The sequence below is a fragment of the Culex pipiens genome, chromosome 3, assembly GCF_016801865.2.
Source record: "Culex pipiens pallens isolate TS chromosome 3, TS_CPP_V2, whole genome shotgun sequence".
In the NCBI taxonomy this organism is placed as follows: domain Eukaryota; kingdom Metazoa; phylum Arthropoda; class Insecta; order Diptera; family Culicidae; genus Culex; species Culex pipiens.
This window is the reverse complement of record NC_068939.1, coordinates 74,861,547-74,878,993: the sequence shown is the minus strand read 5'-3', so window position 1 is coordinate 74,878,993 and position 17,447 is coordinate 74,861,547. Positions and strand designations below refer to the sequence as shown.

The following is a 17,447-nucleotide window of genomic DNA, read 5'->3' as shown; positions in this document are numbered from 1 at the left end:
TAAATCTCTCATACAAAATTTTCCCATTTTTTGAAAAATCAACAGCCATAAACTTTTCTGGCAACTGATTCACTCCAGGGAATGGTTTATTCTGGCAAATGGGTCATTCTCGAGAGTGGAATTTTCTAAAAAAGTGTCCACGTGGTTTAGCATGTTTAAAGAAGTTTTTGCTCATTTGCGTTTAATAATCTGAAAACTGTGTTTGAAAATAGAAAAAAAAGTTTGCAATAGCTTTACAGATTTTCGAATTTCTGAAGTCTTCATCAATCCCAAACAAATTTTACCTCCACTTTTTCCTCCACAACTGAGTGTAAACTGCGCTAGCAAAAAAATCGCTGTTAGTTATGAGGAGAAAAGAGAAATCGGGTTCGTCGCTTGTTTTCCCAATGCACCACCAGAAAACACCAGCAGACTACGGCGCAGCAGCAGCAACAGCAGCGGCATTCAAGTCTTTTGTGTGTTTCTCAACCGAGCGCACACGCGAGTGTGTGATTTTGTTTCACGTTTGCTAATTTATTGTATTGTGTGTATTTCACATTCACTGAAATCCAATCCGAGGACGGACGCCTTTTTGTGTAACTATTTCTGCAACTTTTGCACTTTTTTTTATTGGCTGTTTTATTTGTTTTATTATCTTTTCATTTGTCTTAAGTTATCTTTTGTTTTCATATTTTTCTTCTTAAAACACAATTTTAAGTTTTTTTTCGTTTTCTTGAAAGTTTTGATATATTTTTCCTTTTTTCTTAATTGAAACCTTGAACCAATCACAGTTTTGTTTCCTTTTTAATTTACGCACCTCACTTTCCACCGAAAGCTATGTTCTTCCAAAACAAAATTAAAAACTAGAGAGCTTTTGCGCCCCGAAAACGTGCTGGAAAATCGCAGTCGGAGACGGAGTCACAGCGATATTGACACAAACTATGCGAACTAGGGACTAAATCAAAATTTGTATTTCATAAACATCGATACCCCGGGTGCCGTGCCTTTCTCGGGGCTCGACGTCTTCGTCGTAGAAGAGATCGGCTCGCGATCGGGCCCGCACGACGCACGACACGATCGGGCTTAAGAGGTGCGATTGGAGTGGGATCAAGCGAGAGAGAGAGAGAGACAGATTAAAAGCTTCAGTCGGTGGTCGGTGGAGTGGGTGGGAGAAACGTTTATGAGAGGTTTTTTTTTGCTGTGCGACATGTAAAGTTTGAAACTTTGACGAAAGAGATAGAGATAGGCAGAGAGCGAGAAGGAGGTGCGCTTAGTGAATGGAGGCGCCCCTTTGTTGGGTACGGAGGGGAACCCTTGAAGGGACCAAAAGATTTGAACGCAATTTAATTTTTTTAGCAATTAAAAGCATCATGTCTCTAAAACATACTTTAAAAATATACCGCGAAAAATATTTTTGCAATGCCTTCGAAAAAATAACTGAATTAATAATTACTCTACAAATTCGTAAGCATTTTCGAGATATTTAAATTTTGTTTATTTTAATTTGGATGAGACTTTTTCCATGCATTCCTTATGTCAAAGGAAATTATTTTGCATCAATTGTTCTCCAAAGAAGTTTCCATACAGTTTTGCGGGCAGGTCATACAAAATGGGCATGTGAATATTATGAAATCTGTAACTTAAAATTATTTTTCTGATCGATTTGAGGTCCTTGACAAAATTGTAGATTATGGTTTGGACCTTAAGAAAATATAGATACATTTTCGAAATTTTGTAATATTTTTTTGATGATGCAAAATGTTGTACTGGAGATACATATTTTTGAAAAATTTGCGAACTTTGGAAAACTAACCGAAAATTTTATCAAAACAAAATTTCAAAAATCATTTTCCGATGCAACTCAAATATGCAAATGAAAAGACTCTACACATTTGAAAACCAAACATTTAAAAATTCGAAAATATTTTTCCTAAAAAGAGCGCAAATTTTAACAAAAATTTTATGTTTACTATTGACAATCGAACCAATTTAAGGAGAAATGCATGAAGCTAGCTCTGGTACCAGATTGTTCTCCATCGTAATTTCTAGTGCAAAAGAAGCCTTTTTTGGTCCTTTGAAAAATTAAAAAAATACTTATTTAAGAGATCAAATATTTAGTGATGAGGCCAATGCAAATTTTATTTTAAGGTTGGAAGGGGCTCATGAGGACAAAAAAATATTGAGCAGATTACAAACATACTGTAAAGTCGATGTTAACTGTTTATATGGCTAGTAATTTTTGCGATTCACGGAAGCCACATAACTCGTGAAATTTGGAATTTGCCGTGAAATTTGGTAAATACCGTGAAATGGCTCGAAATTTAAGCTATTTTCGAATTGCTCTTCAGTGCATTTAAACTTTGTTTTTTTCTTTCAATGCAAACACTTAAAAAGATTTCCAACTGGCATTTTGAAAGCAGTACCGTCATCAGGGGTGACATTGGGTCTGGGGGGTGAGATTGGGTCATACAAATTCTGCATTTTTGTATGACCCAATTTCACCCCCCAGACCCAATGTCACCGCTGATGACGGTAGTAAAAAAATGCGAGGCAAATTTAAATCTTATGTTTTAGGATATTGTTTATCACACAATTTTTAGAAATGCAGATAATGGATTGTACTATGTACATGACATGGAATTATACAATGTTAACGCTTTTCAAAGCTTCAATGAAAGAAAACGCAAAGCAGTTTGAACTATTTTGTATCGAATGTCTTTAATTTTTTAATCGCTGAGAACAAATTAACCTCGAGCAAATTAAAAAAATAACTTTTCTAATCAATTTTGTTTGAAATACAAAAAAATACGATAATCAATTTAGGGAATATTCTGCATTGTCTTAATTTCAAAAAATATCAATAACTAATGTTCAACATACTGATATACATGAAATTTGGTCAAAACGTTTTTGAAATACACAAATTTCCCTTTTGCAAACACAATTTTATTTCACTAATTTTACAGATTGAATTTTGAGATTTTTTTGTTTAGGATGAGTTTTATTTTGGAGATGTTTTAGCAAATGATTTTTGTTAAATGTCCTTTAAGGAAAGTTGACTCGTAAATTCCGCAGATAAAAATTCTACAGAATTTCACAAAGTTGAATTTTGATTGCAATGATTTTTTTTGTGTCAAGGGGTTATGTTTTGTATCACGAACTACTGCTTACTTTTCAGTAACATACCTGTATTCACAAATTACATATATTTTAGTAAATTTTAACCAAATTTTTGAGTACCGTGAAATTGCCGTTAAATTCCAATGCTTTGTAATTGTCATGCAACATAAAATCACTATCCCAAACTGTGAAAACATTGTTTAACGTAAATTTTTGTAATATTATTGAAAAAGGCTTTTTGAAAATAAAAAATATAAAATTTGAAACTGAAGATATTTACATTTCAATGAAAAAAGTATTTTTTAATGCATTTTAAACTTGCCAAGTTGATTTGCAATCATTAATTAGTTTTCAGAATATCTAAGTTTTGAGGAATTTTTTTTCGCAAAAAAAACGCAGTATATGGCATTTCAAATAGTTTTCAGTTCTTTCTGTAAGTTTTTTGAAAACTTTTTCTTACTCTTGTCTATTCCATAGTTATAAGTAATAATTTTTCGATTGAATAACGATTTAAACACAGCTGAAAGGAACACCAAAACTCTGTTGTGCACCTAAATGAACTCATTGTAACTTGATTATTCACAAATAAAACCGAATTGAATTGAAAAAAAAATAGTTTTCAGTTAAGTTGATGTATATTTGCCTGAAATTTTTGAAGTTTTTTGAAAACATATTTTTTTTTGCCTCCTGATTTTGAATAGGAGGGGGGGGGAGCGACATAACTTTGAAAAATATTTGCAACTCCCTTGGTTAAATAAAAAATCTGAAAAAGTATTATAAAAAAATCGGAAAGCGTGCCAGTGTTGTGAATTCAAACATTCATAATAGAGAAATATTTATAAAATAGAGAAATATTTATAAAATGTAGTAATGTCTCTATTAAATTTTCAAATTGATGTTTTTATCATTTTGAAAGTTCAATTTCAACATTTAAAATAAGCTAATAAATTGTTTAGCTATGCTTGCATTAAAGCATTCTCATGACAATCGAAGGTTAATAATTGATTCAGCTTCTGAAGCACTATTTCTGCTAATTTGGCACGAAGCACGATGCTTGCCGCCAGTGCTGCCAAATGCTAGCAAGTTGAAGTCGTGTTAGAGAGCTTTACGAACATAGCCACACACTTGCACCGTCCACGGTTCGGGTTTCCCTTCTCTTTGCTGCAGTCAACCGTACATGGCTCAACACACTAAGATTTGATAGTTGCTTGTGTGATTGGTAGAAGTTTCACTGGCTTTTTTTAAAATTTCTATTTTATTAAAAAATAATATTGTAATCTTTCTGTTTGGCTTCATCCATAAAGTACGTCACGCTAAAATCAGCCAAAATCCCCCCCTCCCCTCTTTTGTCACGCTTTTCCTATACTTATAACACGCGGAATGTCACACTTGCTCAGAACCCCCCCCTCCCCCCCCCGAGAGCGTGACATACTTTATTGAAGACGCCTTTACATGATTTTAAGCAGTTAAAGTTATCAATACATATATGTTTTAGGTAAAATAAAAAAGTTAAAAATATCCTATTTTTTAAACTTTAACAAGAACATGTCAAATAAGTCAGAAAATAGATATTTAGAAGTTAGTTTGAAGAGAGTGATGCGGTGTGTTGCCAAAATGTTCAGCACCTTACCCAACACTTGAAAATAACGTTTGCATAAACCTTTTTTGAAATAATATTTTTTAAAGCAAAGCAAAAATACTCTTTTCGGAGTATTTTCCTTACACCGTCTTCAATGTTAGGATAGACTAGAAGTGTTTTCAGTTCTTCAAGCTGCTGAACCGGCCGGTCATGTTCAAAAGAAACCGCCAAAGCACTCGTCCGCTGGCCGATCGATGTCTGGCTACACTTCAAATACACAACTTCTAAACACTCCGTTCCTTACAGTAGTGTTTGCTTGCTGCAAAGTACTTGGGTCAAATACACTTGTTTCTTTTTTTTCAGGCAGAGCCAACATAAGTAAGTGTGTGCAGATTTGTGAAACCAAAAATTATCTAATCAAATTTACTGCACATAAGTCGAAAAAAGCTCTATAAAGAATGGGTTGGGTTTGCTCATGTAGGCCTCTATAGGCTTGGCCACACTTGAACAGACCCAGACTTGGACCTGCTCGTTGAAACTGGACTTTGTTGCCACTTGCAACTGTATACCTACTCGCTAAAGTCGTTCTCCAAGTAGCATAAGTTTGGTTAATTTATGCGCTTTTGCTTTCAATACGAGCCCCAGCCGTCAAAAGGGTAGGTTCGACACACGCACATGGCCAAAAGTGGCTAATCAAACGACGACGACTGGCCCCAGTCTAGTCTTACCAATGTTGGGCAAGTCGCAAACCCGCGCAAACCCTTAATTAAACGGGTGTGAGAGCCCTTCAAGAGGGTGAATGCAGCCCGGTTTTTGTTTTCGGCAGGCACTGACTGATGAGCTTTTTTTAACTGCGTGATGAAATCGACCGTTAATTGGGTTGCAATACATCACCCTAACGCGCTGCAGGGAGGTTCCAGGAAGCGAAATTCACCGAGCACAACTTTTGGGCAGAACATTTTACGCAATGACATTAGGCACACCTACTTGAAAGAGGTTTTAATCCTTTATTAATGTTAGTGAAGGGGAGAGTGCGTGATGGTTGGAGGTAGCAGTTTTTGACCGCACCTATGTTTTTTTGCATTGCTTTTTAATCGAGCATAATGAAGTGAGCAATAATATGGTTAGAATGATGGTACAGTGGAATCTATCTGTGTCGATTTTGAAGGGACCGTCGAGAGCGAGAAGTATCAAATTATAGAAAGAATATATCAAAGCATGTTTTGTAAGGGACTGAAAAAAATATTGACAGATTGTCGCTGTCGTGCTAACTTAATGCCATTTTGTGCAGCACACAATGCCTCACCTTTTGACCTTCACAGATCCCCAACATTCGATTTCAATCCTGAGATTTTCAATTAAAACCTAAAAAGCTCCGTGCATTTTTTTCTCTTTTCATATGAAAGAAGTTTCAATCTTTTGGTACTATCTTGACTAAGCCTGAAAATTGATGTAAGTGCGACAATTGGCCAAAGAGATTTCAGGTCAGAACGCGTTTGACACAAGTACAAGTTAGACTACCGAAAACATTTGTAATTATAACTCGGGACTCCAGCAACCAACTTCAACCAAACTTCGGGACAATGCACAGAATCGTCAACCAAACAAAACGTGCTTGTTATTGTTTACATTGCTTGCTCTATTTGCCTTCCTCACTGAGGTAAGGCTATAATCCTGCACTAAAAATGAACTTTGTATAAAAACGTCGTAGACCCACCTTCATGTATACATATCGACTCAGAATCGAAAACTGAACAAATGTCTGTGTGTATGTGTGTGTGTATGTGTGTGTGTATGTGTTGGTATGTGTGTGTGTATGTATGTATGTAATCAAAAGACCTTTCCAACGAGTCCAAAACATTGAAGATCTGGCAACCCTGTCTCGAGATATTGCCACTTAAGTGATATTTATGTACTTTTTGGAAGCCGGATCTCACTTAAATGTATGTAAACTATGTCCGGGTCCATCATCCGACCCATCGTTGATTAGGTTATCAAAAGACCTTTCCAACGAGTCCAAAACATTGAAGATCTGGCGACCCTGTCTCGAGATTTTGCCACTTAAGTAATATTTATGTACTTTTTGGAAGCCGGATCTCACTTAAATGTATGTAAACTATGTCCGGGTCCATCATCCGACCCATCGTTAGTTAGGTAATCAAAAACCTTTCCAACGAGTCCAAAACATTGAAGATCTGGCAACCCTGTCTCGAGATATGGTCACTTCAGTGATATTTATGTACTTTTTGGAAGCCGGATCTCACTTACATGTATGTAAACTATGTCTGGATCCACCATCCGACCCATCGTTGGTTAGGTTATCAAAAACCTTTCCAACGAGTCCAAAACATTGAAGATCTGGCAACCCTGTCTCGAGATATTGCCACTTAAGTGATATTTATGTACTTTTTGGAAGCCGGATCTCACTTACATGTATGTAAACTATGTCTGGATCCACCATCCGACCCATCGTTGGTTAGGTTATCAAAAACCTTTCCAACGAGTCCAAAACATTGAAGATCTGGCAACCCTGTCTCGAGATATTGCCACTTAAGTGATATTTATGTACTTTTTGGAAGCCGGATCTCACTTACATGTATGTAAACTATGTCTGGATCCACCATCCGACCCATCGTTGGTTAGGTTATCAAAAACCTTTCCAACGAGTCCAAAACATTGAAGATCTGGCAACCCTGTCTCGAGATATTGCCACTTAAGTGATATTTATGTACTTTTTGGAAGCCGAATCTCACTTAAATGTATGTAAACTATGTCCGGGTCCATCATCCGACCCATCGTTAGTTAGGTAATCAAAAACCTTTCCAACGAGTCCAAAACATTGAAGATCTGGCAACCCTGTCTCGAGATATGGTCACTTCAGTGATATTTATGTACTTTTTGGAAGCCGGATCTCACTTACATGTATGTAAACTATGTCTGGATCCACCATCCGACCCATCGTTGGTTAGGTTATCAAAAACCTTTCCAACGAGTCCAAAACATTGAAGATCTGGCAACCCTGTCTCGAGATATTGCCACTTAAGTGATATTTATGTACTTTTTGGAAGCCGGATCTCACTTACATGTATGTAAACTATGTCTGGATCCACCATCCGACCCATCGTTGGTTAGGTTATCAAAAACCTTTCCAACGAGTCCAAAACATTGAAGATCTGGCAACCCTGTCTCGAGATATTGCCACTTAAGTGATATTTATGTACTTTTTGGAAGCCGGATCTCACTTACATGTATGTAAACTATGTCTGGATCCACCATCCGACCCATCGTTGGTTAGGTTATCAAAAACCTTTCCAACGAGTCCAAAACATTGAAGATCTGGCAACCCTGTCTCGAGATATTGCCACTTAAGTGATATTTATGTACTTTTTGGAAGCCGAATCTCACTTAAATGTATGTAAACTATGTCCGGGTCCATCATCCGACCCATCGTTAGTTAGGTAATCAAAAACCTTTCCAACGAGTCCAAAACATTGAAGATCTGGCAACCCTGTCTCGAGATATGGTCACTTCAGTGATATTTATGTACTTTTTGGAAGCCGGATCTCACTTACATGTATGTAAACTATGTCTGGATCCACCATCCGACCCATCGTTGGTTAGGTTATCAAAAACCTTTCCAACGAGTCCAAAACATTGAAGATCTGGCAACCCTGTCTCGAGATATTGCCACTTAAGTGATATTTATGTACTTTTTGGAAGCCGGATCTCACTTACATGTATGTAAACTATGTCCGGGTCCATCATCCGACCATCGTTGGTTAGGTTATCAAAAGACCTTTCCAATGAGTCCAAAACATTGAAGATCTGGCAACCCTGTATCGAATTATTACCACTCAAGTTATATCTGTGTACTTATTTTTCTGGATCCTAAAAAAATAGCTGAGGTATGTGTCCAAACCACTCATATTACCCATTGTTAGTAAAAAGTGAGGAAGGCATCAACCACATAGGTGGATTAAGTTATTTTTTTGTTTAATTAAGGTTAAACATTAAAACGTGTTTTTCTCAGAACGTCCAAAAGCGTCGATATAATATAACGCGTCTTTCAACTACCCTAATGAGAATCATTCTCAGTTAGCTTCTCTTGAAAAATCAAAGTGCCCCTCTCTGCACGTGTCATAAAATTGCTGCAACGGTGCATAATTACACAGCATTGTGGCCGCAGTACAACGTGAAAATTGCATACATTTCGGTCCATTCCACCAGTACCAAGGGCAACTCGTCGTCGTCGTCACTACACATCTCATAGTTTCTGACATTCTGTGAAGGTGCGTAATGGTCAAGTGAGAGCAGCAACTGAACCTTCCAACCACACACGAACAAGCAAGCGAGAGTTCAGATCAACTGCATCTTGGAGGAGGTTGCACTGCCGTTGCTGCTTTATCGATGAATATCATTACATTTCGGGGGTAACATTTCATAAGGTTCCAAATGTTATTTCTTAAACTTTTTATTCACGCCAATTATAAAGTGATGTCATTCCTAGAAAAATTATGAGATCGTTGAAAAGTTTAAAAAAGGTCTGCCCTGATAAAATGTTTGTCTAGATTTTGGCTGGAAAGAAAAAAAAATGCTCAATGAAGTGCAGTAGCATCAGTAACAGCAAACGGTGCAATTTCAGAACAACTTGTTCAATTAAAACAAACAGTTATGGGATGATTTCTAGCCTAGAAATTACATCCAAGAGTTATGGACTGGAGAAGAAGGTAAACTTCTCTCTGACTTTTTTTAAGCACTTTTGCGGATGAAACTTGGTCAAGTGTGTCAATGAAAAATTCTCCACTCGCAGAATATCTACCAAAACTGGTCAACATTCTAGCAGCTGCAAGTAGCTTTCAGAGCAGCATAAAAAAAACTTGAATTTAACTGCCAATTTCCGTTACATAATTCAGCTAACCCACACTCGCTGCTGGACCTATCAGATCAGTCCGATCTAAACGCTCTTTCTATCTAGATGTTTACCAACTTCAGCAGCATCTATCCCAGCAGTGGTAGTAGCGGGTCTTGGGTCAACCACTCCAAAAAGCGAAACCAGCTTCGGCAACTTTTGCAAAACTTTAAAACTTTAAGCCACCACTTTGGGTCCACACATGTGTTGTGTGTGGTGGCGGGTACGAGTGAGACACTATTTGGCTAATGTCGTCGGCGGTTGAAGAGTGAAAAAAAAAATCGCTTGAAAAACTGTAAAAACCTGTTCTGAAACACTGCGACACTACACCGGTGATCGACGCCACCGATGTTGCACAAAATCGGCGCGCAGTCGATTTGGTCATTTGGACCGGTTGGAGTTTTTTTTCTTCGTTTTTTTTTTTCCAATGTGGTGAACTGAGTTTAGGTTGAAAAGAAGGTTCTAGCTCGTAGATGTGTTTACTTAACTTCATACAGAATTGTTTAACAATTGTTTTAATCATAATAGTTTATGGGGTTATATACATGTAAATCGGCAAAAATGATGTATGAGCACACTCTTAAACTTTTTTTTCATCTTTTTCAGGACATTAAAGAATCAAAATCAAATCAAATTATTCGCTCTACAGCATTGGCTTGGCGTTCTCGATTGCGAGATTCCTACTCGAAACTAGGTGTCCGAAGGTTTGATTGTTGAGGCAATTGCAAACCTCTTTTTACACCTTAGCTTCCATCCACCCCGGTGTTTGAACTGATTACCTTTGGATTGTTAGTCCAACTGCCTACCAGCGACTACACCGAGACAGGACCCAGGGAGACGACTCCTACACCTGGACTGAGCTAACGACCTAACCCTTTATAGGTTAGTCCGGGGCCAACATTTACTTCCCGTCCGACGGAAGGCGTGATCAAACAAATCTCGTCTCGAAAAATGCCAAAGTATACATGTTCATGTATTAAAAAAATAAATTTAAAGATATTTGGTTGTATCATTGCTATTTGATGTTAGTTTAATGTTGAAAACGTAACATTAAATTTAATAAAAAAAATATTTGATGGACTAAAAGTGGTTGATTTAAAATAATTTTCTTCGTAATGGCGCTTACGTCACATAGTCAAATCAATGAAAAGCATGAACAATGCTGTAATGAACCAATGCGAAAGGTTTGCAAACAAAAAGATGCTGGTTAGAGCTGAAACAGTAAAGTAACTAATAAAATTGAGTTTTCATAAGGAATTTTGAAAATTTGCTATTTTTGTTTTAATTAAATGGCAGCTCCTGAAAATTATTCAACAACTGGTCCTTAAGACTGCAATAAAACTAACAATCAATATTGAAGATTTTAATGTGTTCATAAAAATAAATTGTTTACAAGTCAATTTTTTTATCTTTAAGTTTAAAGTTTTTTTAAGTAATTTTATTTTTATACTTTAGAAACTTCTGTTTTGATACAAAATGAATACAATATGTTATCTATTGAAGTAGATTTTTACTTTGATCACTCCACATGTATTTTTTTTTGCTCCTAATTTTGCAAAAAAAAAAGAATTTGCCTAAGAGTTCTTATTTAAATGAAATTAATATGGAATAAAATCTAAATGAAAACAAATTGCTTAAAATTTTGGATTAGGATTTATCATTCTACTTTATGATTCAAAGAAAATGTATTTCCAATGTTTGAACATGTTTGTTTTGTCAAAACATTCTTCTTGGTCAAAATATATTTTCAAGAATTGCTCATTGCAATGAAAAAAAAAACATCTGTAAACTAAATTTGAGTTTTGTAGGAATCTGAACAATTCGAACCTAGATTTTTTATAACAAACTTATTTGTGTTAATAAGACTTACTTTTGTCATTTGTTTCACAGCACCTAAAAAAATAAAGAAAAACGTTACTTAATCCACCTTTAGGATGTTGCTGCCTTCCTTTTCATGATTCCTACCTTAATAAATCCTAACAAAAAAATAAGTTATGAATAAAAAAAACTAATTTAATCCACCTATGTGGTTGACGCCTTCCTCACTTTTTACCAACATTTGGTGATGGGTTTGGACACCAATTCCATCTATTTCTCAATAAAAAAAATACACAAATGTCCCTTAAGCATCATAACTTGAGACTGAGCGTTGCCAGATCTTCAAACCTAACCAACGATGGGTTGGATGATGGATCCGGACATAGTTTACATACATTTAAGTGAGATCCGGCTTCAAAAAAGTACATAAATATCACTTGAGTGGTCATATCTCGAGACAGGGTTGCCAGATCTTCAATGTTTTGAACTCATTGGAAAGGTCTTTTGATTACCTAACTAACGATGGGTCGGATGATGGACCCGAACATAGTTTACATACATTTAAGTGAGATCCGGCTTCAAAAAAGTACATAAATATCACTTAAGTGGTCATAACTTGAGACAAGGTTGCCAGATCTTCAATGTTTTGAACTCGTTGGAAAGGTTTTTTGATAACCTAACCAACGATGGGTTGGATGATGGATCCGGACATAGTTTACATACATTTAAGTGAGATCCGGCTTCAAAAAAGTACATAAATATCACTTAAGTGGTCATATCTCGAGACAGGGGTGCCAGATCTTCAATTTTTTGGACTCATTGGAAAGGTCTTTTGATTACCTAACCAACGATGGGTTGGATGATGGATCCGGACATAGTTTACATACATTTAAGTGAGATCCGGCTTCCAAAAAGTACATAAATATCACTTAAGTGGTCATATCTCGAGACAGGGGTGCCAGATCTTCAATTTTTTGGACTTATTGGAAAGGTCTTTTGATTACCTAACTAACGATGGGTCGGATGATGGATCCGGACATAGTTTACATACATTTAAGTGAGATCCGGCTTCAAAAAAGTACATAAATATCACTTGAGTGGTCATATCTCGAGACAGGGTTGCCAGATCTTCAATGTTTTGGACTCATTGGAAAGGTATTTTGATTACCTAACCAACGATGGGTTGGATGATGGATCCGGACATAGTTTACATACATTTAAGTGAGATCCGGCTTCAAAAAAGTACATAAATATCACTTGAGTGGTCATATCTCGAGACAGGGTTGCCAGATCTTCAATGTTTTGAACTCATTGGAAAGGTCTTTTGATTACCTAACTAACGATGGGTCGGATGATGGATCCGGACATAGTTTACATACATTTAAGTGAGATCCGGCTTCAAAAAAGTACATAAATATCACTTAAGTGGTCATAACTTGAGACAAGGTTGCCAGATCTTCAATGTTTTGAACTCGTTGGAAAGGTTTTTTGATAACCTAACCAACGATGGGTTGGATGATGGATCCGGACATAGTTTACATACATTTAAGTGAGATCCGGCTTCAAAAAAGTACATAAATATCACTTAAGTGGTCATATCTCGAGACAGGGGTGCCAGATCTTCAATTTTTTGGACTCATTGGAAAGGTCTTTTGATTACCTAACCAACGATGGGTTGGATGATGGATCCGGACATAGTTTACATACATTTAAGTGAGATCCGGCTTCAAAAAAGTACATAAATATCACTTAAGTGGTCATATCTCGAGACAGGGGTGCCAGATCTTCAATTTTTTGGACTTATTGGAAAGGTCTTTTGATTACCTAACTAACGATGGGTCGGATGATGGATCCGGACATAGTTTACATACATTTAAGTGAGATCCGGCTTCAAAAAAGTACATAAATATCACTTGAGTGGTCATATCTCGAGACAGGGTTGCCAGATCTTCAATGTTTTGGACTCATTGGAAAGGTATTTTGATTACCTAACCAACGATGGGTTGGATGATGGATCCGGACATAGCTTACATACATTTAAGTGAGATCCGGCTTCAAAAAAGTACATAAATATCACTTAAGTGGTCATATCTCGAGACAGGGGTGCCAGATCTTCAATTTTTTGGACTTATTGGAAAGGTCTTTTGATTACCTAACTAACGATGGGTCGGATGATGGATCCGGACATAGTTTACATACATTTAAGTGAGATCCGGCTTCAAAAAAGTACATAAATATCACTTGAGTGGTCATATCTCGAGACAGGGTTGCCAGATCTTCAATGTTTTGGACTCATTGGAAAGGTATTTTGATTACCTAACCAACGATGGGTTGGATGATGGATCCGGACATAGTTTACATACATTTAAGTGAGATCCGGCTTCAAAAAAGTACATAAATATCACTTAAGTGGTCATATCTCGAGACAGGGGTGCCAGATCTTCAATTTTTTGGACTTATTGGAAAGGTCTTTTGATTACCTAACTAACGATGGGTCGGATGATGGATCCGGACATAATTTACATACATTTAAGTGAGATCCGGCATCAAAATTCCAGCACCTGATTCGCAACTTTGACACTTTTTTATACATAACTTTTGAACTACTTATCGGATCTTCAAACAATTCAATAGTGCAGTATGGGGCACCAATACAAATCGAATGCAACTTGTTTGACTCAAATCGGATCAGCCAGTGCCGAGAAAACTTGGCAAGAATTTTGAGCACCAAAGTGAATACGCACACACATACACACACACACACAGACATTTGTTCAGTTTTCGATTCTGAGTCGATAGGTATACATGAATATAGGTATACGAGCTGTTTTTCAAATGTTCATTTTTCGAGCAGGATTATAGCCTTACCTCAGTGAGGAAGGCAAAATCAATCTACCTACAGACTTTTTGCCTAGAATATACAGACACCGCCTTTGGAAAAAAAATGGCATTCTTTCTCACGGCTTTTTCGTGGCGATCAGACCCGGCCATTTCAGGTTATGTTGATAATTACCCTTTTTTGTAGTCGTCTAAATAGTTTTTTTTATTATAACTTTTAAACGACTAAATTAAACTGTACAATTTTAATACCAAGCTGTAGGACCTGAAAGTGAAACGAGTGGACCACATCCGGACAACATTTGTTCAGCCAAAGCCGAGAAATTTGAGTGCATATTTTCGATCAACATCTCCACACACGTACAGACATTTGCTCAAAAATTTGTTCTGAGTCGATAAGTTTGAATGAAGGTGGATCTAGGAGGTCAATTTAAAAAGTTCATTTTTCGAGTGATTTTGTAGCCTGGAAGGCAAAAACATTAAACTGATATCTAATTCCATCATACCTCTGAGGTTGGAATAACAGCACTTCGACGTTCAATTACAGCTAAAAAAAAAAACGTTTTCAATTAAGTTTCAGTGAGCAAGAAAGTGTCTATCAAAAATGTTACAAAATAAGTTGTTTAAATAGTAAAAATCAGCAAACTGAAGCGAGTGGTTATGAGAATTTACCCTAGTTGAAAGTTTGTAAGACTTTAAAAAAGTATTTGTCTTTTTTTCCTTTTGAATTCTTTTGAGAGGGTTTTAAGAGTCCTTATTTCAAAAATCCTAAAAATTACAATTTCTCATAGGGTTTCTTATATCAAGAATAAAATTTGAGAACGCATATTGCTTCAAGACTTCTTTCAGTATTATTTTTTTCTGTTTTTTTTCCTCGTCAGAAATGGTAATAAATACTCCAATTGGCCACATAACCAAATGGTTGAGCACCATTGTTTTAGAAGAAAGAGAAATTTGTAAAAAAAATAGGTAAGCAATTATTTTTCAGCTTTAACATGTTGCTAATGTAAAATGACGACTTCCTGGATCAACAAGAATACATAGTTTGGAACTCCAAACTATGATTATAACTATGATTTGAAGTGAAATGCGGGGCAACTAGAACGCACTTTTTATGATTTAGAAAATAGTTAGGGGAAAGTGGGGCAAGACGACCATATTGGGCAAGAGGAACAATCGCTCCGGTGTATTTTTTACAATTTTGATTATTTCCAGCAGCGATGGAATAATCATCATCAAAAGAAAATCTTTGGATGTTCATCAAGAGAAAAAATCCCAAGGGAGCATGGCTCTCCTCTCTCGCGCACGAAAGATCGGTAAAAAGAATCTAAAAGAATTCTTATCTTGATTATTCGGCGGAACATCTTTTTCACTACTACACTTGCAAGTGTAACGTCACACGTCGAAAAATGACCTGTCACATTTTGTAGATGGGCAATGTGTGTAAACAAAGTGAAATTAATATTTTTGAGTGGTGCTGAAAAGGAAATTCACAAAAAAAAATCATCAGCAGATTGATTTTCTTGGAGAATTTCGGGAGCGATTTTGTTTTGCATGATTTGCCTCCTCTCTCTTTCACGAATGAAGAAAGTTCGCAAGCGAAATTGATTTTTTCGCTATTATTCCATCCCTGTGTGGAGCATAGATTCTCACTGTTCAAACACTTTGAACAACAAAATACTGCTCAACAAAAACTACTAATAATATTTTTTATTGATTTGGTACGATTTGAAAGACAGCATAATAAAATATAAAAGTTATTTATTTTCTCAAAGCTGCATGTTTTTTTACATGCAGGCAAGCCATTAATTGATCCTTACACTCATTTTGACCATTAAAATTGCTGTTCTATACAATTCTGTTGCATGATATTAATCAGAAACAGGATCAGAATAATTTTCGTTAAATTGCAAAAATTTCCCGGGAAATTTGTTGAAAATTTCCCGCTTCCCGGGAATTTTGTAACCCCGGGAAATTGGAAGCTCTAATCCAAAATAGACACAAAAGGGCGGTGTTTTTCAGTGTTTTATCAATTTGACTCATAATTCATACCACTAGATTGGGTAGTCAGATCTTCATATTGCAGGGCAATTATGTGCTTACAACTTATGATACAATCCAATTCGTGCTCGTTGAAATAGTAGTTTATGCAACAAGTTGCAAAAAGCGGATTTTTTCAGCACGAGTCGTACATTTATCCAACGAGGTTCACCGAGTTGGATAAATACTACGAGTGCTGAAAAAATCAAGTTTTGCAACGAGTTCCATACAACATTTTTTGCAATTCCGAAAAATACCCATTAAGTGAAATTTTAAGTCAAATTTTCATGTATACCGTCAATAAATCGTTTAAATCAAAAAAATGTTGAAAAGTGTTACTTTTCGAAACAAGTGCTGAAAAGTTCAACTTTTCAGCACCCATTTCAGTGCTGAAAAGTAGAACTTTTCAGCATTTATTTTGAAAAGTGTTGCTATTCGATTCTGTTATTTTTGGTACAGAAAAGTAGGCTATTTCGTCGTTCAAGAATGACAGGAAAAGTAAGTAGTTTCACGACGGAATTGCAAAAAGGTCTTTTAATTACCTATCCAATGATAGGTCGCATGATAGATCCGGACAACGTTTTCATCAAAATATCTGTGATCCGGCATCCAAAAAGTGCATAAATAACACTTAAGCCCGATGCAAATATTTAAAAAAGTTTTTGTCCCTCGGCCCTGGCCAAGGTCAAGGGGGGGGGGGGGCAAAAAAATAAAAAAATATAAAAATTTAAATAACAAGCCATAGTCTTCACATTTAAATGAAAAAAGTGTTTTAAAATGCATTTTACACTAGTTCAGTTGTTTTGCAATCATTAGTTTTCAAAAAATCAAAGATCTGACAAAAACAAAAATTTTATCGAACAAAAAGATTTTGCATCGAATATTTTCTAAAAATCTTAAGTTTTTTTCATAAACCCAAACATGCTAAAAATGATTTTAAACGCAGGAGAATGTATTTTAATTTGATTTCAGCTGGTTGCACTTGAATTTTCATTGAAATTTTGAAGTTTATTGTAAAAATATTTTTTTGCCCCCTGATTTTTCGGGCCAATTTTGAAGGGGGGGGGGGGGGGGTGACAAAACTTTTAAAAATATTTGTACCAGCCTAAGTGCTTATAACTTTGGACAGGGTCTTCAATGTCTTGGACGCGTTGGAAAGGTCTT

General features: G+C 36.1%; 1 protein-coding gene across 4 annotated transcripts in view; it reads right to left on the bottom strand.

Moving 5' to 3' along the window:
- The window catches only part of LOC120415757 (probable chitinase 10), a 219,586-nt gene extending 218,645 nt beyond the window's left edge, over positions 1-941 (bottom strand). The window contains exon 1 of one of the 4 annotated variants that reach the window (XM_052710235.1): positions 797-941. The gene's annotated coding sequence lies outside the window, so the exon portion shown is untranslated. The remainder of the gene's footprint in view (positions 1-796) is intronic. The other 3 variants (XM_052710236.1, XM_052710237.1, XM_052710238.1) reach the window with 3 other exon arrangements.
- Between the last annotated feature and the right edge of the window lie 16,506 nt (positions 942-17,447).